We start from the raw sequence: 22,103 nt of genomic DNA, 5'->3' as shown, positions 1-22,103 counted from the left end.
TCTGCTCTATTCCAAATAGTTTTGGGAAAGCACAGAAAAATGTCAAGATCGAATGCAAACAGACTGAAATCTTGTTGCACTCACTGAAAATAAGGAATTCTCACTGAGAGTTGCAAGAAAAAAGAACCACCTTTGAAATGCTGATCTAAACTTTGGGTGAAATCGAAGAAAATATGCAATTTAGCACAAGGCATTTTCCCTAGACTTTCTTATCAGAAAAACACGCTGTTAATTAGGTAGAAAAGGAAATTAATGAAGAAGAATGGGAAAGGAACCCCACAGTGTGCAGGGCATTAATGGGTGCCAGCTGCCATTACTGGAAAGCAGGAAGCAGCATAGCATTACACCTGGGCCATGTACTTCATGGAAGAAAGAGAGAGCAGTGGGAGACAAGTCACAAGCCACTGCACTTCCAGGTCACTCACTTGGTTAATTTTACAGTTTTTATCATAAGTCAGAGCTCTGTATTTTAAGAGCTGATAACATTGTATAGCTAACCTGATTAATGGGTGTAACTACCTCAAGCCTTTTGGAGCCTCCTTATCTCATTGCATAATTTCTTTCCTTCTGCAGTCTGTCACCTGTGAGCAGTGCCTAAGGGCAGTCTAAACCAGGCTTCACTCACCTGCTGGCCAGTGCTTTGAGATCCTCTGTCAGAAAGCTCCTTCTGGCACTTATTTATAGGTCAACATTTGGGTGAGCTATTGCAGGCAAGATTCCTGGGAAGGTAACTAAACAGTTATTGCTTGTGCTGTGAGGAGAAATGGTTATGTGAATTACCAAATCTCATTACTGTGCTACTCTTGGACATTTTGATCAAGCACTGCTGCACTTGGCTTGGGGGAAGGGCTGCTCTGTCAGAACTTTTGGTGAATGTCTCCATCTCTCATTAAATTGGGGGTGATATTGCTATCCTCCTAGTGTGTCTCCAAAAATTTATTCTGAAACAGAAATGCCTTAAACTCCCTTCCTTTTCAGTGATTTTTCCTATAAGCATTGGTACCTCACACAGGCTCTGATTCCTGAATGGCATTTTTACCTGATATTGCTGTGCTTTCTGGAGCTGAGCTCAGTTATTGTGAGCTCATTAGCAACACCTTCTCTATTCACCAAATTCCCCTTGGTAATGATGTTAACTTCTTGAGTGGACTATGATCCATCTCGGCCCTTCAAATGACATGGCAATTAATCCTCCCCTTTATGCTGAAACCTCTTATTACCAGATCTTCTGGAAATTCCCTTCCCTCTGCAGTGTTTCACAAACATCCTGTTGGATCTGAGCCCAACACCTGCTGCACTGGTGAACACCAAACCAGGGCATTTCAGTCAGAGACTGACAGACTGTTCTGCCTCAAGTAGTGCAAAAGCAAAGGTGTTCAAGTTTGTCTTTCTGATCTGCTTTGATGCTGACTAGTATGAATTTGTTTTCTCGTTGTTAATACATCCTATAAACTCTAACTGTATCTTTACTTGCTTTATAATAATAAGAAGCTGTTTGCAGTTTGATAACAGGAAATGTGACAGCTGGACAGAAATTAAATTTTGCTTTGATTCAAACCATTCTCCCTGTTAATTGTCATACGGTGTTTTGGAAAAGTCTATTAGGTTTATTTAGTTTTATTTGTTTAAGTTGTGCTTAACACTCTCTATGCTTGACTGTCCATTCACATCCACATGTGCAAATTCAGAGTAACTGCTGTAAAACCAATGGGATTTTACTTACATTGAGTTGTAAGAGAAAGAGTAACTGCAGCTTCAAGGTTGAGTCTTTAATCACATTGACATCCAGAGGATTTGGCTCTTTATATCAACTCCTGGATTTCTTTAACAGGTATTAATAACCAGTTAATACAACTCAGTGATGTAAGCAGATGCCCCTAACAGATTAAAAATAGTAATCAGAGAATAAAATAATAAATCTTCTTTTAGCAAGAATATTAATCTACTTCACAATTAAGCTCTCACACAATTTTGCTCAGATTTCTAATTAAAAAAGCTCTGTATTTATACGTATTAGAATATGTTCAAGATCAATTTACAATTCTAAAACAACCTACATTTCTATAAAGCAACAGTTACTGGGGGTGCTTAAAACAACTCTGCAATGATCATATTTGGACTATTACATATTAAGAAGTGCAAGTTTCTGATCTCAAGTACCATCTCCATGGATTATGAACGTTCTTTGTGACTTATGGGTATGTACAGATGACCTCATTTCTGATGTGATTGTCCACCTTTAGCATTTGGACTTTCTGCTTATTTGCTGTTTGATAAATGAGTCTCTGTCAACATGACTAGGTGAAATCAGTGGAACACTTGTACTCCATGTCTGCTTACAAGGTTGAGTAATTGGGGGTCATTACTGGAGCTGTTAAAAGAAGAAACAGTGATGTGGGGATCTATGTCCTGAAGGCAGACAGTTCCCTGAGTGCCTATCAAAAATAGAAAAACTTTAAGTAAAAACAATGCAGCTCACAGGAACTGCACAGAGCAGATACAAATACAGGTTATCCAGCAGGTGAAAAGTGGCAGTGGCAGACACAAGGAGTCTGATTTTTAGTTCATCTATTGTTGAACACAGGCCCCAATGCTGTTGTATTATGCTGTAGCTGTAGTAAGAGACATCCATTCAAAACAGCACTTCTACCAACTCCAAAGGATGAGTGACGTTTCCTGCTGGGGAACAAGAGTGTGTTGGTGTTTACCAATAAACAAAACTCAGGATTATTGCTCTGAAGGAGACATTGAATCCAATGGGAAATGGTTGCTTTCCAGCAAATAGTATTTTACCCCTAAGAGATGAAGTACAAAGGAAGTACTTTGACCATGCACATACACTGTGCTCTGTCAGATGTCTGGAGAAGTCTTTTCTTCAGGTGCTCATGTTCCTTGCAGAGTATGAGGGGCAAATCACTTCCATTCTCCCATGTGCTTTGCCATTATTATCCACATGTTGTGCCTCCAGAGATGGAGTCTTACAACACTGGGTAATGAAAGCTGTAAGGTCACTTTACCTCTCTTTGTCTGAAAAAGAATTAACACTCCTGGAGATGCTGAAAATTTGATTTTGACATCCTTGAAGTGAAATAGGGAGTGAAATGGGGTGAGGGGGGTGGGGGAAGGACAGGGAGAGAGGATGGGGAATGTTTATTACCTTGTCCTTGCCAGAAAAGCTACAGGATAATCTTTCTGGGCACTATTAGTGGTTGAGGTGAACTGAATTTATTGCTCGTAGTCACTTGTTTATTTTGGAAGGGTATCTGAACTCCTATACGTTGGAATAGAGTCCAAGACGCCACTTCTGGCATTTAAATCCTGTAATGAATCACAAGTTGAGGATATGATTCAATATCTTAAATTGCATTATCAGATTTGTGACTCATGGTTAATGACACCAAGTCTGGCAGGGTTCTCAGTGATGCCTTCAGGAACAACAATTTTTGATCATTTTTCTTGTGGTCAGGAGGTGAAGGTGGTGTGCACTGGGGTCACAGCACTCTGTTACTGCAGACAACCAGCGTGTTGCCAAGGAAGGGCTGTGCTTCAAAAGCACTTGCAAAGAGCTATTCTCCCTAACTCTCACTAGCAGTTCCACACTATAGCAAGAATTTCAAAATGAGGTACCCTCAAAATATTTTGTTGCAAGTAACAGTAAAAATGCTTTTTATCCCTCTGTCTCCTCTGCTTCTCAGGGCACACATCAGCAGAGAGGCAACACTTAGACTCCCCTAATCTTTACACCAGCAACCTGGTATAGGTATCATTCCTTGCTAGGCTGACCTGTATCCCTACATGTTCCAGGTTTGTGTGACTGGCAGGAAGTGCAAGACAGGCCAAATGACAATGTCTCAGATGTGTGCTGCACAGCTAGCAATGACAGCACTGGCACAACACGTTGGGGATCCAAGCTTCTTAAAGCAGGTTTTTCTAACAGGAAGAAGAAATGAAAATCAAGAAAAATGGCATTTAAAGGAAGGAGATTGACGAATAATGAGCTGCAACTGTGGGTACTCAGAATACACCTTGGAGGAAACCCAGCTGAAGAGGAAGAAAGTGAACTAACTATTCATAATATGGCCAAATTAAAGAAGTCTTTGATACCACTGGGTATAGTATAATTCCTCTCAAATTGGCAAAAGGATTGTGAAGGTAACTCCAAGGCTGTGCTGAGATCCAGCCAACAGCAAACACTCATTTCCTAGCTTTCGTTGCATATTTAGTTATCTTTACAACATAACCACAGGAATGATTCTGGTCTCTCTAAGGACTACTCCACATTAACACTATAAATGATGCTGTAAGTCAGGTATTGTAGAAAATGTCTGTGAAAGAATATGAACAGAAAGAAATCATGAACAGCCCCTTTCTTGTGAACTATGTCTACAGATGCTGTCAGACACAAAGTCATTCAAATGGCTTTGCTGCAAGAAGGTCTCTGAGATCTCAAGGTCACAATTTGGGTAACACCATTCAGCAGAAGACAATGTGCTCCTAAACCTCCTTACATGATTCAGACAGTGAATAGTGCCACCCACATCTGATCTGTGCTTGGCTGAGCTGTCAAAACATTAAAATCTGTGAAGAAAGCATCCTACTGAATTTAAAGTGGGTGTCCTGCTTTGAGAGAGATGTTCTTAGACCAAACACTCCAAGCTGGGGGAAGCCTAGGACAACTCAAAGTCTGGAGTAGGTAGTTATAGTGGAAGTTAAATAATTTCTTCATTGCTGACTCCTGTTAAATACTAAAAGGCACAAAGCCAGTGTGTGCAGGGGACATGCAATGTGGGAAATTCTCCACCTCATGTCATTTCAATAGAAAATCTGTTCTTTCAAGATGCTACAGACCTGGGTCCCGAGCACAAACACCCCTCATGGATGGCAGACTGCTTTCTGGTTCTTTCAGCTGCTAGGTTTTCTCACAAGTATTCTCGTGCTTTCTTTCCAATTGAGGATCAATGAAGCCACAAAGCCACCATAACATCTTGCTTTCACTCCTTCACTAAAGCTCTGCTCTCCTTACCAGGGGCCTAGTGGCACTTAATTTTCCAATGCATGAGGGCTTTTGCTATCCATGCTGATCAAATATTGGCTCATGATCTCTGTGTGATCCTCCCTCTTCACAGACCCATGTGTTATCTTTCTGATTGCAAATCCAACATTTACAGGAACTCTCAATTTCTGTTCACAGCCAAAAGCTAAAATCATTGTCCAGGAAATGGCTCCTAAGTATAGTAGTAACAAAACTACCAGTGCTCATGTAGCAACATTAAGAATGTCCTGAGCAGCCCTGAAAGATTGGGAAGAGGCCGATCAACACTCTGAAGAAGATTTTATTTTTTTTAGACAAACATGAGCAAATTGTATCTATGCCTCAAGCTGGCAAGAGGGAGACCAGGTTGGACACAACAGGTAATTAAGATCCATTACTTAGTTTTATATCAGGAATTGTTCTCATTTCTTTCTGCTATATAATAATCCCTTTACTGATGCTCAGGTAATATTTAGTTTCTGTGTCTTGGACATGTCGCAGTCTTAGTGTGAAAGGAAGATATTTTAACATCAGCATCTAACACAATGGTTTACTTTGTCCAGGCTGGATAAAACAACACAAAACCCAAACAAGAGATGCCACATGTTCAGTGCTTTCTCTGCTGTGGTGTTCATTTTTCAGATGCAGATAGAACAGATGGGCTTGGTGACAGCTTGACTCAGATACACACTTTGAAACCTGTGCATTTATCTGGAGGGGAATTTGTTGGTTTTCTACAGACAATCATTTTGCATTTACACAGATCTAAACCTTCAATTTGTGCTCTTGTTTAGGAACAAGCACTCCAGTCGCAGCAATCAATTCCTGTGGTTATTGTGGGCCTGAGTTTTTTTATTAAAAGAAACCCTTTTGCTATTTACACCAGTAGTAATAGTGAAAATCTGGAAGTGACAAGCTTCTGTTGGAAATCATGTATTCACTGACATTCTTTTATATCCCAGCTCTGTTTTTCTTTCAACATGTTTTTTCTTTCAGCATTCATTCTCCTATTCCTAAAATGAGCTGCCAGTCAACCTCACTTTTTTACTTGTACTCTTCCAACAGCACTTGCCTAAACAAATGATTTTCTTCAGCATAACAGCAATTAAAAAACCCCAACACCCAAACTCTGTATTATAAACCTAATACACCTGCATCATGGGCAATTTGTTTTAATTTTTGCCCAGTTTATTACAAGAAAAAAAATGCTCAGATTTGTGTTTATTTCAGAAGAGACAAAATAAAAAGAGTATTAAAAAGCAGTGTCACTATACCACTAAAGGGGAGCCAGGATATTGTTTTGTCTCCACTTGAAGAACAAGTCTTTGACAGTAAGGTCTGACATGGGCCTAGCAGTCATTTCTCTACTGGCTTTTCCATCATATTTGGCTGCCACCATTGCGATGCAAACCCATCTTTTCAACACACTTTCATTTTGAAGAGCTGAATGCTTTCTTGTAGCATTTTATTTACCATCACACCAGTACTGTGAGAGGGTCATTCCTCTCATTAAGATATATGATATGAAAAGAAAATGTGAAAGAGAAAAGCACTAGAACAGCAGGAGTTCTATTCCCACAGACTTTGCAGTTTTTCTAACCATTGTCCCAACCTTTCCCCAGGGATCTCCAGGGAATATGATGCCTCTATTGCTGCTGCTCTTTTGTCCTCTGACACTGATCTGTTGCCCAATAAAATATCTCTCAAAGGACAGCATGGTGTCACAGCTGGTTTAGAACCTGAGAAAACCAGTTCTTTGCATAAACAGCCTCCATCTTCCCTTTGTCCTTTAAAAAATGTACTCAAGGATATATTTTCATGGTATTATCTGCTAATCAATGCCCTCCACTTTGTGCAAAGCACAATACAGAGGGTCATTAACACAAGTGAAGGACGTCACGTAAATTAATATCCTCTACTCAGCCACCTATTTTACTTACTTTTGTACTTGACTGAGTAGATTAGGTAAGGTACAATAATTTATAAAGAAAGAATTTCATACAAAGAAACTTATTTTCTTTTGTAGTTTCTCTGTTCTTTTCTCTGTCATGGATCTGCTCCCTCCTACTGCAGCGAAAAGGGTACATTAAAATTAATATTCTAAGCTGGGATTTTCAAAGCAGACTATGGCAGCAAAGTGTCCGAAAGCCACTGACATTCAATGGGAGCTAAGTCCTTAACCTCTTTGAAAATTCTTAGCCCAAATCCATTAAAGCATACTTCAAAGAGATAACATTCACAATTCCAGGAGTAATTTTCCTAACAGCCTTTTATTCTTATTTCTGACAGGTCCTTCCTCCCTAGATTCAAGCCCCCCCGATGAGGGACTAAACCAAATTGCTTCCACGTCCCTTGTAATTCAGACCTCAGCTTTAGCTCTGGTTCTTTTGAGGCATTTGTTTTTATATTTAATGACACACAATAATTTATGTCTAGAAGACACAAAATGGGATTCTTCAATATTGCTTTTCCATCTCTATCTGGTGTCATCTGTCATTACACATCGTATATATTGGTGTAACTGGGGCTTTATAAACACATACCAGTTCATCCAGATATTTTGACTCCTTACTGTTAAATTCACATATTGTAGATTTTGGTTATGGTAACTGCTAATATTTTAACAAGAATTAATTCATCTCCACCAGTCTACATTCCAATTTGTCAGCTTTTGCTTCTAAAGCACAGTGCTACAGCAGTTGTGATTTGTCACATTATTTACTTCAGTCAATTATACTGATTTTTCTCCCCACAGCAATCATAGCACGAGAAGACCTCACTGATTAAATGAATCAGGTACAGAAAATGTGATCTGACCAGAATTTTTTCAATTAGTGATACAAATATCCTATCAGAAGGCAGATTTTAATTGCATTGAAAGTCAAAGGATGCTGTAGTAACAAACCCTTACCGAGAATCTGCTACACTACATTGACACCTTGTGGCTGATTCATCATAATGCAAAGTAGTCACCCAAACCAGCAGGAATGAGTGAGAAAGATGTAAAATCTGTGGGGAAAATAATTTAAACGCTCACAGTGAATGGGATCCTGATGAAGGGAATTGATCAAGATCCACTTTAAATCTCAGTCTGATCCCAGCCCAAACCCAAGTATTTATGCTCTTCAGTGCTGAACACAGAATCAAGACCTATACATTTCTGATTTTCATTACAATTCAGATCTCTGTGGGATCCAGCCTTGAAGTGTGTGCCCCAAGCTTACCTCAGACTGCCCTTCTCCAGCTGACATGTTGTATTTCAGCTTCCACACTGAAGATAGTGGGATAAAGAATGAACAGCTTTTTGTTGCAATGGTATCTGCCGCCAAAATAGAATGAGATTAAAATTACATTTACAGAAGGAAATGCAAACTTTAGAGTGTGCATGTGAAATAACACTCTGGAAAGGTCAAACAGAATGAAGATGCAGCATGAGCAGTCTTTTTCCCTGGCTGCCCGCTGGAGAGGAAATGGCACAGTGCAGGAAGCCTGTTTCAAACAGGCAGATGGGCTGTGACATACACCCGAGACAGCTCATCTGCTCAATATGTAATCATCATGTTTGGAACCATTTTCCTACAATCTTCCTGAGTAACACATAACTACCACGAATTCACATAGGAAAGGAACTGCTGAAATGTTAATAAAGGGAAGGATTTTAAAAGGATTCAGATAAATCAGTTACAAAGAGTGCTCTGGCCAGCAGTCAGTAAATCACTGAGCAACGTTCAATGACTTCTCAGGAAGACTAAATCCATCATACGAGCCTTTTAGACAAATAATCAAATAAAAATGCTAAACCTCACAAATAAATTACTCTTCCTCAAAACCCATTAAATCCGCTTTGGTTCATTACTTTACAAACCTGGAGACTCCCGGTATCAGTCAGTGCCACCACATGAAACTCTGAAGTTAATTATTTCAGTGAAGAACCACACTGGAACCATGACTTTGGCCTTCATTGGACAAACACTCTTCCACAAAATAAGGGCTAGTTATCCGTTTTTTTTGAGAATAGGGGGACTTGACATCAGGGTGCCCTTCCTTTCTTCTGCTTATTTTCTCCTTGGAATAATGACATGAGGCTGCTTGGAGGCCCTGCTGCTGCCTTGGCAGAGGTGTCAGAGTCACCCACAGCATTCACACCAGGATCTGTGGTGATGCTTTAGTGTTTGTGGACCTTGGACACTTCTGGGATGCCTTTGGGCAAGAACGGCTGAGTTGGGGGGCAAGGGCCCAGTTCCAAAGTCAAGGATATGAAATGGAGGAAGAAGAGGGTGGGAAGGATGCCTGGACTGACTTGGTCTACACCCATTTCTATCTCCATCCAGAACTCCACAATAATTGTTTTGAGGTTTAGACAGTTTAAGAGTTATTAATTTCCTGTGTCTAAATTTATTAATTAAGAAAATATGTAGTCCCTGATGGTCTTTTGGGCACATGGGAATTTAGAGTACCACAATTCAATGAGGATGTGGTTAGGAGTTGAGTGATCCATGGCTCTGCCCATGGGAGAGCTTCCAGAAAAGCAAAGATCTGCTGGATAAACCATGCCCCTTACCATGGATCTCAGCCAAGAAGCCTCAGCTTAATGATAACTATTAACATTAAACAAGTGCAAAATTCTGTTAGTTCAAATTCCGGTAGAGTTAAATGATGATTCTTTAAAAAGAATTACAGTAATCTATTCATTGCCATGGAACAAGATATAATTAAGGAAATTCCTCCAGCAATAACTCAATTACACATATTTTTGTTCTAAACTTTCTTTTTAAAGATCCTTTAAGTGAACAATTATTTACTCACTACAAAACTGTGGCTCAATGCAGTAAGTATCCTTAATACTGCCATGCAAGGAGCTGCTGGAGAAAACACCAGTCTTTGAGGAGAGGTATAAAGGCAGCATGTCCTAAACAAAACCTGAAACCTTGTGTCACTGCTGTTGGATGTAAATTGTGAACTTCTCTCACCTCTCCATACATACTTATTGCCAGTATTCAAGAAAGGAAAAGACAGCTGAAATTCAGAGCCTTTCCTCTCTGAGTTAAAGAAGGAGTGGTTGGAGGAAGGTGGAAAAGGCTTGGAAAACATTCTTGGGAAGTGAAGAATCCTGAAGTACAGCACAATGCTGCAGCTGCCCTCCAGAGCAGTGAGCACAGCACACATCCCAGTAGCAGGATTCTTTCCTACTCTTACATAGGAGTGATAGGGACAACATACTGCACCACAGAGCAACCCAGGGGTGTGGCCCTTCCACATGCTCTTTGCATTAAAAAGACTTTTTTGTCTTAGTAAGCTCTTCAATAGAATTCTTCTTGCAACATACCCAGACCTCTTCATCATGGCACCCTATTCCCAGCAGCCAGTTGGCACAAATGCATTGTGATTTGGAGATAGGTAAATTCACTTACATATATGTGAGCTGTCCTATGCTGGTTGTCCTCAGAAAAATTTCCCAGGGATTTTAGTTTTTAAATTTACTAAGCCAGAACAACCAAGGAATATATTCCAGGCCACACAGAAAGTCTGTGTTAGGGAAGGTATATCAAGGTAATGCTCTAAACTCAACCAAGGTTCCCTTTTTCTTTCTTACTCTTCTCTATGAAGAACCTATGAAATCTTTTCACTCCCTTTTAAATCCCTTCCCTCCTACCCTTTGGAATCCTGCCCAAACCCCTTCCTGCCTACCAGATATTCTCACATCCCCTCTGCTCTGCTCTTCAGATAACTACAGGAGTGAGCACAGCGGCTGCCTGGATGACAGCCATCAACCCAGCCCTCTCTGCTCTGTGGTTTACCCAGCTCTTGCAATGAATACATACTGACTCATGAAAATGATAACAGATGTGAAAAAATTACAGCTTTACCACCTGTTGCTAGTGTAATGGATTTAATTACTGGCAGACAGCTTGAATTATTTTGAGGTCTTTTACAAAAGGAAGATTTCTTTCGCCCCTGTGGGAGATCCTTGTTGAGAAAATTGTGGTTCCATAAAGGCAATTCACTCCAGGAGATAACCCTGCACCACAAAACCCTCTGGTTCCTTACAGATTCCTCCCCACCAGGAATTTTCCCTTGCATAATTCTCTGACATGTTAATTCTTTCTTTGCCTAATTGACCCGATGAATTTATCTCAGTTATATACTCTCAAACTATCCTTAACTGACCATAATTTCAGCAGTTGCCTTGCCCACCACACTGGCATTCACCCTTATACTGATGGGTGCTTTTGCTACTATCATTCACAAAAATAGAAAGTGCAGTAAAACTCAAACCATACTCACTCCAAGTATTCACTGCAACTGGAAACACAACTGCAAATACATCCTGTGTGGGCATTTTTTCATTCCAGCTCTGACCTTGTTCAGTGAAATAACTTCTACTCAACATCTGTATGGGTATCTGAAAATTTCTGTATTGCTACAGATAAATATGAGACAATGGATTTAATTGAGCACTAGTATGTTTGAACTAGACTGTGTCTTCAGTATGTTCTTGAGCTTGGGAGACTGGGAAAGAATATCCTTATTTATAGTGGGATGTCTGTTGAGTGGCCATTGAGTTTAAGAAGTTAAACTGAGCTTGTTGATTATGGACTGACCACACAGTATCCAGACAGAGAAGGCAGAGGCCAAGCAGGAAAAGGAAGATCTTGTGCTATGCCCTCTAATCACCAGTGGGAAAACTTGACCTATGATCTGGACCTGTTTGGAGAAAATTTTGACCGAGTCCTTTGCTACCTGCATCAACTGGAAAGATTAGTGTGGATACACATAGTTTCTCTCTGGTTAGGAAAAAAAAGAATCAGGCAACCTCTGTATGCACAAGAAACCACTTTCTGCATGTTGTAACACATAGGTTCAATGAGAAAACAGCCAACATGAGACAGAACACTTTACTCTGGCTAAACAAACTGGGTATGTTTATCACCCTGAAAAGTACCACTGTGTAAACTACTGGTTTCAAGACACCACTACAGATATACTGTCAATTTAAAATACACTTGCTTTGTTAAGTGAGAGCTGTTGGAAGAGCAGTAAATGGCAGAAACCTGTGACCACAGAGACAAGGAGAAAGGAAAACAGGGAACCAGCAAAAAGGTAACACTGAGGGCCTTAGCAAGCACCAAAAGCGGGTAAAACTACATGCTCAATCTCAACACATATGCTGCTGAATTGTTGCCAAAAAGGAGCTAGAAGAAAAAAAAACAAATGGGAGAAAAGGAATGGGAAAGCAAAACATAAAGAAGATGTCGTCTACTTCCCACTTTTCTCTCACTTTTTCTCTCCAACCCAAATTTTCTGCATAGAGTGGTGTATTTAATTCTCTTTAGCATCATTGCCAGCTATGGTGAAAGGTCATTTGGGCCATCATTATCAACTTTGTCTTATTGACTGCAGCCTGAAGCTCAGATTTTGCTTGTCTTTTGCCTCGTAAGCTCTTCCCAGTTCTATTTTTTTTTTGGTCATTATACGACTATCAGTAGTTGTTTTGTGTAGTTAAAAAAAATGAAGAAGAAAAATGAGAGAGAATAAAAGAAATATAGAAGGAAAAAAGGCTTCTTTAAATTCAGCTGCGTGCTCTTCAGGAAGCTGATCACTCCTCCTGAAAAGAGATATCAGGGGTTGCTTAGCAATAGAAAGATGGCATCCTGCCTGTCAGATGGCCTTTTCAGATTATTTCCCAGATAAGTACAATAATTGGAGGGAAGCATCTTTTGTGGCTGGCTGCCCCCTTGCAGTGTCTAGGTTAACACAAGGAGAAATGCTATGCTTCAGCTACTGTGCTGCAGCTGCTGGCATCTCTTTTCTGGGGAAATAGAATATAACAGTACAAGATATTGCTTTACTTAGCATTATCTTCAGCTAACTTTTTTTTTTTAAAGTATTATTTTTAGTCCTATAAAGACATATTAGGAATGGCTGCCATCTGTCCAGACATAGCAATATAGAAAATAAGTGTTTCACTAATTATCAGGAACCAAAGTTACTACTTCTTCTGAAAGAGAGGTTGTTAAAAGGCTAATTGCCCTAAGCAAGAACATACAATACAACACAACAAAAATTATAATGGGAAAACCGACACATTTGTCTATGTGTGGGTTCAGGAATTTTTGTAATTCCAAGTGGCGCCTGCTCATCATTTTGCTGTCACTGTTACAACCTCCTTAATTTTAATTATTTTTCTCCTCACTGTTTTCACAGGGAAAGAAAGAGCACACAAGTTCCTCCCCAGACCTGCATTTCTGCGTGTGGCCATGCAGTGGCACAGGAGACCAGGAATCTGCAGAACTGGTGATCCTGAGGCAGGAACTGCTCAGGTGCGAGGGGTGGGAGGCTGACAGGTGAACGCCCAGGTACAGCAGGGTGGGGCTGATGGCGCAGTGCCTGGCCCTGGCCCCGGAGCCGGGCTCGCTGCCGGGGACAGGGACAGGAGCAAAGCGCTGCCCTTCCTCTCTCTGTCTCTGTCCTGTGCGCAGAGCTGGAAGGCAGCGCTGTTTGTTCATGGCACACTGCTGAAAGCAGGCAGCGCTATTTTTTGAGGCACACTCTGCTGAAGGAAGGCAGCGCTGTTTGTTTGTGGCACACTCTGCTTTCAGCAGGCAGCGCTGGTTTTTGAGGAGCTCTCTCCCCGGCTGCCGAGCCCGCAGGGCAGAGCCGCTCTCTCCCGGCTCTCTGGGCTGAGTGCTCCTGCTGGGGCGTGCCCTGCTGGGCTGGTGGCACTCTGCGACAGCCCTGCAAGCTTGCAAAGCCTTATGCCTGCTCTGGGGCATGGCAGGCATTTCTTTCCCTGCCTGGGAGGGGCTCAGAGTGCCCCGTGTACTGCATTTACCAGCCATTAACCAGGCTCAGAGCACCTATTCCACACCTGGTAAGGAGAAGACAGCCACAGGTCCCCACTGCTCAGCCTTGGTACACATCCTCAGGCAAATCTTCATCAGGTCAGAGAAATGGGGAAGCTGTTTCTTTCAGGTGAGGAGAACAGTGTGGTGAGGGCTCTGTCCCCTCCTGACATCCTGGAGACTGCAGCAATACTGTGCCTGCAGGATGCTCACTGCACTCAGGACAGCACTGCTGAGGTCCCTGTGAATATATAAATGGGAGATGAGTCCACTTTGTGCAGCCCGTGCTGGGATGATCATGCTTTCTGTGCTCCAAGGGATATTATGCCTCATGGTTGGATCATTTTCACTACAGGAACCATTTCTTCCCTTTGGTGGTCTCTGCCAGCAGGGAGAAGGGGGAAGAGTCTGCACAAGAATACTTAATGGCTTTGGCAGGATTTCATTTCAGGCTTTTAGATCTCCTCAGCGTGAATGAAACAGGTTCAATTTTAGAATTAATCTTTGGTTTTAAAATAGAGCTTTCTTCACTAAGAACTAATTTCTGTAACTTTAAAATTTAGGAGGGATCTAAAACTGCAAGTCAAAATCAAAGGAAATAAAGCTGAAAGGAAGCATTGAATTCTGACCCCTTCCATTGCCAACATCATCCCTCCTGCTTCTTCCTTTAAGCAAGAGGAGACACTCCAGGAGTTTGTTTTGAAGACAGAGACATGTCATCTCTAGAGCTCAAAAAATAAATTAAGTGTCCAGGCTTTGGCGCTATTTATTCACGTACAAAGACTGATAAAAGGTGTAACAACACCATTAGCTGATTCAAATTACCCCTAAGGAGAACCTCAATGCCAGGAACTTCATTCCTCTGCAGTTAAACCCCTGTGCTCGAAGACACCACACACATCCCGTTCTGGGGAGCCAGTCACAACACACGGGTGAGGACACATAGATCCTCCAGGTGGCAATACAGCCATACTTTCCTCCTTTTTTTTTTTTTAAATCTCTGAATTTGACTGAAAAGCTGCTTAGATTCTGGATAGCGAGAGCTTATGATTTAAATTTATCTGTAAATGTTGCATTTCTTTACACTATTTATTTATAGTGACAACTATTCAGTGTGTATATATATCTCTCTATGTATATACGTCTATTTAAAACATATGTCTTTGTGTATATACATAGATGTACTCACATCTACTTCCCACTGTAGTTGTGCAAGATGCATGTCTGCATTCTGCTCTGCTCTGCCTCAGCTGAACTCTGCTGCAGATGAAGGAGGAAGATGTCCTGATGAGAAGCAACAAAGAGGGATGACAGCAGTTTAATTTCTATTTAATTAATCCATCATGATTAACTTCTGACATTGAAGCAGTTGTGTTTAGTCTCTGCTGAGTGTCTGATCCAAAGACAGCTGCAGTCAGTGTTGCAAAGGAGAATGACCCAAACTGGGTGCTCCAGGGGAGATGGTGCCCCAGTGTTTTGGCAGTGGGGACTCCTCTGGATGTGCAAGGTGGCACCGTCCCTCACCCTTCTCCATGCTGGTTCTTGCCCAGCTCCAGAGCAGGAAAGCAGGGAGATAGGCTAAAGGGAAATCTGGTTGGGACAAAAAATTAAAAGGATGCTTCTCTTTGCATCTTGCTACTTGGAAAATACGAAAGTGAGAGATGAAAGCAGGTGTAGCACTACTGGACTCAAGGAAATGCAAAATTTAAATCAAGTAATTCCTTTGTAGTGAACAATTTGTCTTGGCTGTACTCACACTGAAGTGGATCAGAAATCTTTCCAATGCATTCTAGCTTCTACAGCACTGTAAGATACATCAGCTGCAGTTTAGATTTGGAAACACAAATGACTGAAAAAGCATTATTATCACAAGTTTACTTCTTCCCATAAACCAAAGTGGCATAGTTAACAGCATGCATATTTGCCTCAGGATGCCATTTGGATTTTGACATGTCTCCTGGCTGGCTCTCACCCACAGCACGCTGCGGTTTACATTTGCTTTCCTGAATCTTAGATTTCTGCAGATGCCCCAGAAATGTTCTGATTCACTGTCCCTGTGGCACTTGCTGGTCGGTGAGCAGCCAATACGAGACACTTGTGTAGAATATGGAGTTTACTTTGACGAATTAATAAATTATATAGCTGTCCTAATATCTTCGAATATAAAAGTGGAATTTCAGTTTGAACATAAAATGTAAATCAGTGGTTGAAAAAATATTCCAAAATAGCACCACGGAAACCAGAGGAAATGAATAAATGTATAATTCAAACAGTTTAGCTAGGAGCAACAGTTCTATTTTAATACTATGAATGTTTCTAAATCAAAATCATGTTCTGATGCTTGATTTCTTTTTCTTTGAGCCCATTTTTTGTTGTTGTTGTACATATGAATGGTAATTAAAAACAACAGTGAATTATGAAGCTATTAAAAGCTGAGATTAAAAGTTAAATAATAGAAGTCCTGTGATTTATGTTACTGATCTTCTAAGGCACATTTAAAGCAAACTCACTAAGAAATTCATGCTACTTCCATGTCAGTCATTTTATTCAATACAAATCTCATTTACTGAAGAGAGCTTACCATGTTCCAGTTAATACTCAGCTAAAAATTTAGTTTGTGGTATGGGTCAATATATTAAATTCTGAGCCCTATATTTTTTAGTGGCCTCAGGGTGAAACTATGTTAGAGCTTACTAAAGATGAGTATTTTATCTTGCAGAAGGAAAGGTGATGTGTTTGGGGTGGGCTCTTCAAAGTCAGAGGTATTTTAGGAGAAGGTGCACAGTCCATTTCTGCAGCCCTTTTTGTGAGCCTGGCAGTGCCAATTGCCTGACTCGTGAACTCAGATCTCAGTGCATGTAAGAACTGATCAGGGCAGTGCCTGATGGAGCTGGACTTGCTCTTAGGACTGCAGAGCAACCAACACCCCCATCCTCCCTCAGCACACCATCACTGGAGTTTATATACTGCATATGTGTAAATACCACAAGGGTTACTACTCCAGTTAATGACCTTTGCCTGAGCAAGTTGTTTGGTCTGGCAAGGTTTGAAGCTGCTGCCTTGGTAGCCCAGAATGTTCATGCATTATGAACTGGATTTAACAACAGGATCTAATAGAAGGGAGTAATTAAATACTTAATTGCTGTTGCATAAGTGCTTTGAAACCCTCCCATGTTCCAAATTTATGTAAACCACATGGGAGAGAGCCCTAGGCCCACAGTGAATTTCTTTAGGTTTTAAATAAGAACTTTAGAAATGAAGCTCCCACTGTGTTTCATTATTTTAATTGATGCAATTACTGTAAGAAACAATATCATTAGCTCAATTTTTGTTATTTATTTATAAAAAATTCAGGTGCAGCAGTGATGTTTTTCATAGGCCTTCACATGATCCATCAATAAAGAAAGATGATTTAAATTACTCAGTAGCATGGAGACAAGGGCAATTACTAAATATCTTCTCACCTCAATATGCAAGCAGATAATTTTCTATACATTGGTACAAATGCCATGGATATTTTGTTGAAATGCCATGATGCAGAAAGAAAGAATATATTTATTGTTGCTAATTTTTTTTCTGGGAATCTAGAAAACCAAGATAAAAAAATGCATGTCCTTTTTTGGCTGGCACTGAAACCCTGGGGGACAGGTTTATAAACTGCTGGAAAGCATTCTGCATCAGAGTAATTCAATTCACAGAGGCCTCATTTCTCACCTTTAATGAATTACAAAAAGGAGATATATAAACTCAGATTTTTGCACTGTCGCTGGTCCCCACTGGGACAAACAGCCTGTAGAGAGACTGATGGCATGAAGGGACCAACATTCAGCTGTCACCAAATGAAGAAAAAACCTCAGGAGCAGAAATCCTGCTTCATGCCCTACAACAAAATTGTACACCTACAATATCACCTGCTTCTGCCTCAGCGACCACAAAAGCAGCAACTCCAAAGGGCTGGCTTATCTGGTATGGGTTGCAAATCATCACTGGCACAATTACTTGAATCCCTTTTCCTTCTTTACACTTCAAATACAAAATGAGATCAGTCTGCAAGCAGGGAACAAAACCTAGCTGAGGAGATGGCCTCACGGAGAATGGGCTGTATACCCATGCTGTGCTTCAGGGACTGAAACTTATTATACTTTATGAGGCATAATTGCTACATGTCTCTCTCATCAAGGGATATTTTATCTCAGAGTGCTGTGCAGCTGATGTTTTGAGGTTTTCACATAAACATCTATTGAAAGGAGAAGCTAATAGGTCAAACTGCACCTTACTGCAGAAGAGATTCAAAAATAAATTTGAGGATATACACTGACCCAGGAAAAAATTGGTTAAAATCAAAGTCAGAGCAAAATAAAGAAAGAGAACCATGGCTTACCCCATCTATCTGCTAGCTCACATGTCATTCACCTTCTGTCCCCAGGCACCTTGAAAAGGGAAAATAGGATTTGGTGACACACGAGGAGTGGCTGGAGTTTGTAAAATAAAGAATCATTTGTTGTAAAGTACTACTACCCTTCCTTTAACAAATCACTGGCTTTACTGTGGCTGCTGCTTACCATATGAAAGATAATCTACTCTGTTTACCTGTTCACTGTATTTCTCATCCAGCTGTTGTTTCATCTACAAACAGTTTGAAGCAAGCATGACATCTTTGGATGATGTACTTTGAAAAGATCCCATTGCTATGAAGTCCAGGTGCCCAAAGGGAATGTTTATGCAAAAATAAAATGTAGTGACAAAACATAAGAGTGCAGTCACAAAATATTAAGGACATATACAACAGTCTGAATTGTCTGACAATTGTACAATTGTCTTTATATTGTCTACTAGACTGAATCTGTCAGGAGGTGACCAAACCCTAGCTAGAAAAGAAAAAAATAATATTCTCATAGCTTTGATGATCTAAAAGGATTGTGAATACTAGGATAGGAATTTCAAATGCTCCAAAAAAGCATAGTGTTGAATGTCTAAAGCCTGTACCAACACTGAGCATACATGATATTACTTTTATTGTTATTTCTAATAATATTACTGAAGAAGTAAAGAATCTAAGATGATACTAATGAGAAATTATAGCAGATATTGTAGGTCCAGAGGTACTGCTCTCATATGGGATCTGTGCTGCATAGCTAAAAAGCACCAGAACCTTTTCTAATTGCATGATTTGATTATTGTTTTATTGTGCTCACAATATCATACCTTTTTGTTTTTTAAAGAATATTTTGTTTCCTTTTGTTAATTCTCCTCGTTTTCCTAAGATCTTGTTTATCGACAGGCTTTGCTCTAATCTGATTCGACTAAACTGTTCTGTGTCCGTTCATATTCTCACTTACCTTGCATGATGTGCCCTTGGAAGCGAAGCTGCAACTCCACTGCTGCCCTTTGCCTGTCACTGCCATTGTTTGCTTCGTGCTGAAAGTATCAGCTTGATAATGTTCCCTTACCGTGTTCTTTTGCATGGTGTCTGAGCAGAACTAAAACACTGGGATAGAGGATCATGCACTTGCTGAAAAATAATTGCTGATAAAGTAAATCTAGGAAAATGTATTGCCTTTCATTTATAAATGGAGGTCCTGTTGTCCTGACTTTGGGAGCTTTGATCTCCCACACAAGCCACTCTACTGCTGTGACTTCCAGTGGGAGAAAACTGCCTGTGTGTTGTAAGACACTGAGATTAGCAGGTAGATGCTGTTGGATAACTGGAAATTCTCTCAAATGCTGACCACACTGTGCAAATCTTTCCAAATATGTTCACATTAACCCTGACATTACCTGTAGCAGCATCCTGCTGATCTAGGCTTCAGTTTATCTCAACAGCTCCTGTACAGGTGTTTCAACAGGATGCTTTCTTTAACCTAAGTGTTAATAGTTACTGAGTGGGAATATTTGTCATGTTACCAATATTTTTGACAATCTGAATATGCAACAATATTATAAATAAGGCAGTTTCCATGGTTAAGTATACAGACTATACAATCCTTATTCAGCCAAATCTTTATAATCATTGAGTAAAAATATTCCATAAGAAAACCTGGCTGAGGAAGCATTACAGAGGTAGGTCAAGCAGCTCTGCACTGATGGGTCCTTCATAATGATGAAGCAACTCTTCTTTAAAAAAACTGTTCTTGACTAGATGTAAATGCATCAGCTAGTGCCACTCTTTTTTTAAATGTATTATAGAAACAAATACAGCTGTCCAGTATCTAAGGATAGCCCAAAGATCTTATATTTTTTTAAAGGTAAGAATTGTAGAACTTATACATAGTAAAGACTAACTCAAATATACTTCATGGTTGTTTTGTTGTGTTGGACACGACAATCAAAATAACATCAATATCAAAGTATCATCAATAGCCAAGTTAGTAAAATGCAACGAGGGAGAGAAAATTAATTGCCAGAACTTTTGACAGTGGCTTGTCCTCTGCCTGCTTCCTGAGATTTTCAGCCTCTCAAAGAGCTGGATTAACATCCTGGGGGTCTTGTCTTCTCCCTAATGGAAATGCTTCAGTGACATTTTTTTAGTTACCTTTGGAAAATCAGACATCTCTGAGAGCACTATCTCTGAAAACATCGAAAACACTATTTAGCTATTAAGTATTTTATGAAGATTAATAATCCAGTTAATACAAGTGCCTGTAGCAATTCCTGTCAGACAGGACATTTTAATCCTCACTTTGAATCCTCTGTATTTAACTAGTTCGCTGTGGTAAGCATGAATTCCAACAGAAATTCAAACAGAAAAACTCACCGAACTCAGTATTTTCAGGTGTGAAATGCTCTTGTTAAAGTCCATGGGACCTGTGTGACAGGATTAGTGCCTGAACTGCCATGCTGAGACAATGCAAAACAAACCTCCAATTAGGTTAAGGAAAAAGAAAATAACAGATCTTCTCTAGGGTAGATACATTTGCTTCATATCCAAGAAAGTCACGCTTCAGTTATCAGGGCTTAACAGCGCTGCCCCTTGCTCCAATTTGTTGTTGACATTGGAGTCAAAATAAGGCAGAAGATGACCTGTTGTTCATACAGAAGGAAAGGGAGGTAATGTTGTTATGGAGAACACAGATGTGGTACAAATATGTACCATATAGATCACAAATATGCTGAGCTATCAGCTATTCCAGCTGAGCATTCAAGGCTGCTACCTGAGAGAACTCTGAGAAAATTTAATATTATGAGGGGGAAAAGAGTATGCAGGACCTCGTGGTTGATTCTGTTAGAATGAAAAAGAGGAGGAGGAATTCAGCTCAGACTAAAGTCCTTATTTTCAGACCTGTTAGGGAGCACATCCAACAGTGTCTGAGCACTGCTCCTTATCCCAAGGGTGTGGACATGGAGCCCATCCACTTGTAAGGCAATTTCCCACACGCAGAGAAACCTGCCATGTTCAGAAATGCTTCAAGGTAAACACAGATGTTTGGAGGAATCTGAAAGATGAACTGACTATCTCAGCATATATCAACCTGATGCTAAAGAGCATCTGGAAGATAGGCTGTGAGAGAAACTTGCCTTCAGAAATGCTGATCAAAATCCATGTCTACTCTTGCCTCTCTCCACTGCTGCAGATTTATATTCGGTTTCATATTGCAACTGGATTTACAGGGCCAGGCTTTTGCACAGAGCTAGAGGATTATTGTGGGTTCCTTCCAACCCAAGCCATTCTGTCATTCTATGATACAATATTGGGTGGGGTTTAAATTATTAATACAGATGTAGTGCCAAAATTTATGCCAAATCTCTCTTCTCCACAACTGAAGGGCTTGGATTAACCCTTTCCTTCTACTCTGCCAGACAAGAATGGGGTCTGTGCAGAAAGGTGTAGTGCTCAGTCCTCATATAATTGACAACAAACATAACTATCAAAATAGGTTTTAAAATTATTTTGTAGGTAACTCCTTCATTCTCTTCATTGCCTAAAACCTACTGAGCTGTGACCAACAGCCATGCTAGAGAAACAGCATTTTAAGATTTCTTTTATCATATCACATATCTGACTGCAGAGCCTCAGCCCCTATAACCTAGTATCTCTGCAGTGACTTCAGTGATTTGAAAAGCACTTTGAACTGCTGAAAAGCTAGATTTATAACATCATGACTTAAAAGAAATCTCAAGTTTTATTTTAATTTTTATGTAAAACTATATTTTAAAATTCATGTGTCACACAACACAAGCCAGCAAGAACAGAAAAGGAAATGCATAATTTCTTTAGAAAAAATCCAAAT

At 40.2% G+C, this 22,103-nt stretch overlaps 2 long non-coding RNA genes across 2 annotated transcripts; one reads left to right on the top strand and one right to left on the bottom strand.

The window, feature by feature from the left end:
• Positions 1-352: 352 nt before the first annotated feature.
• On the bottom strand, positions 353-21,385 carry LOC148222638 (uncharacterized). Its single transcript, XR_015805679.1, has 7 exons — positions 18,466-21,385; positions 18,257-18,305; positions 15,065-15,159; positions 13,902-14,116; positions 8,257-8,351; positions 3,158-3,318; positions 353-3,027 (listed from the first exon to the last, which is right to left on the bottom strand). It is a non-coding gene; the product is annotated as an uncharacterized LOC148222638 (long non-coding RNA).
• Positions 12,749-16,325, top strand: LOC148222639 (uncharacterized). Its single transcript, XR_015805680.1, has 2 exons — positions 12,749-13,353; positions 14,439-16,325. It is a non-coding gene; the product is annotated as an uncharacterized LOC148222639 (long non-coding RNA).
• Positions 21,386-22,103: the final 718 nt, after the last annotated feature.

The sequence above is a fragment of the Sturnus vulgaris genome, chromosome 10 (assembly GCF_052056855.1).
Source record: "Sturnus vulgaris isolate bStuVul1 chromosome 10, bStuVul1.hap1, whole genome shotgun sequence".
NCBI lineage: Eukaryota > Metazoa > Chordata > Aves > Passeriformes > Sturnidae > Sturnus > Sturnus vulgaris.
This window is presented reverse-complemented; position numbering and strand designations above follow the sequence as displayed.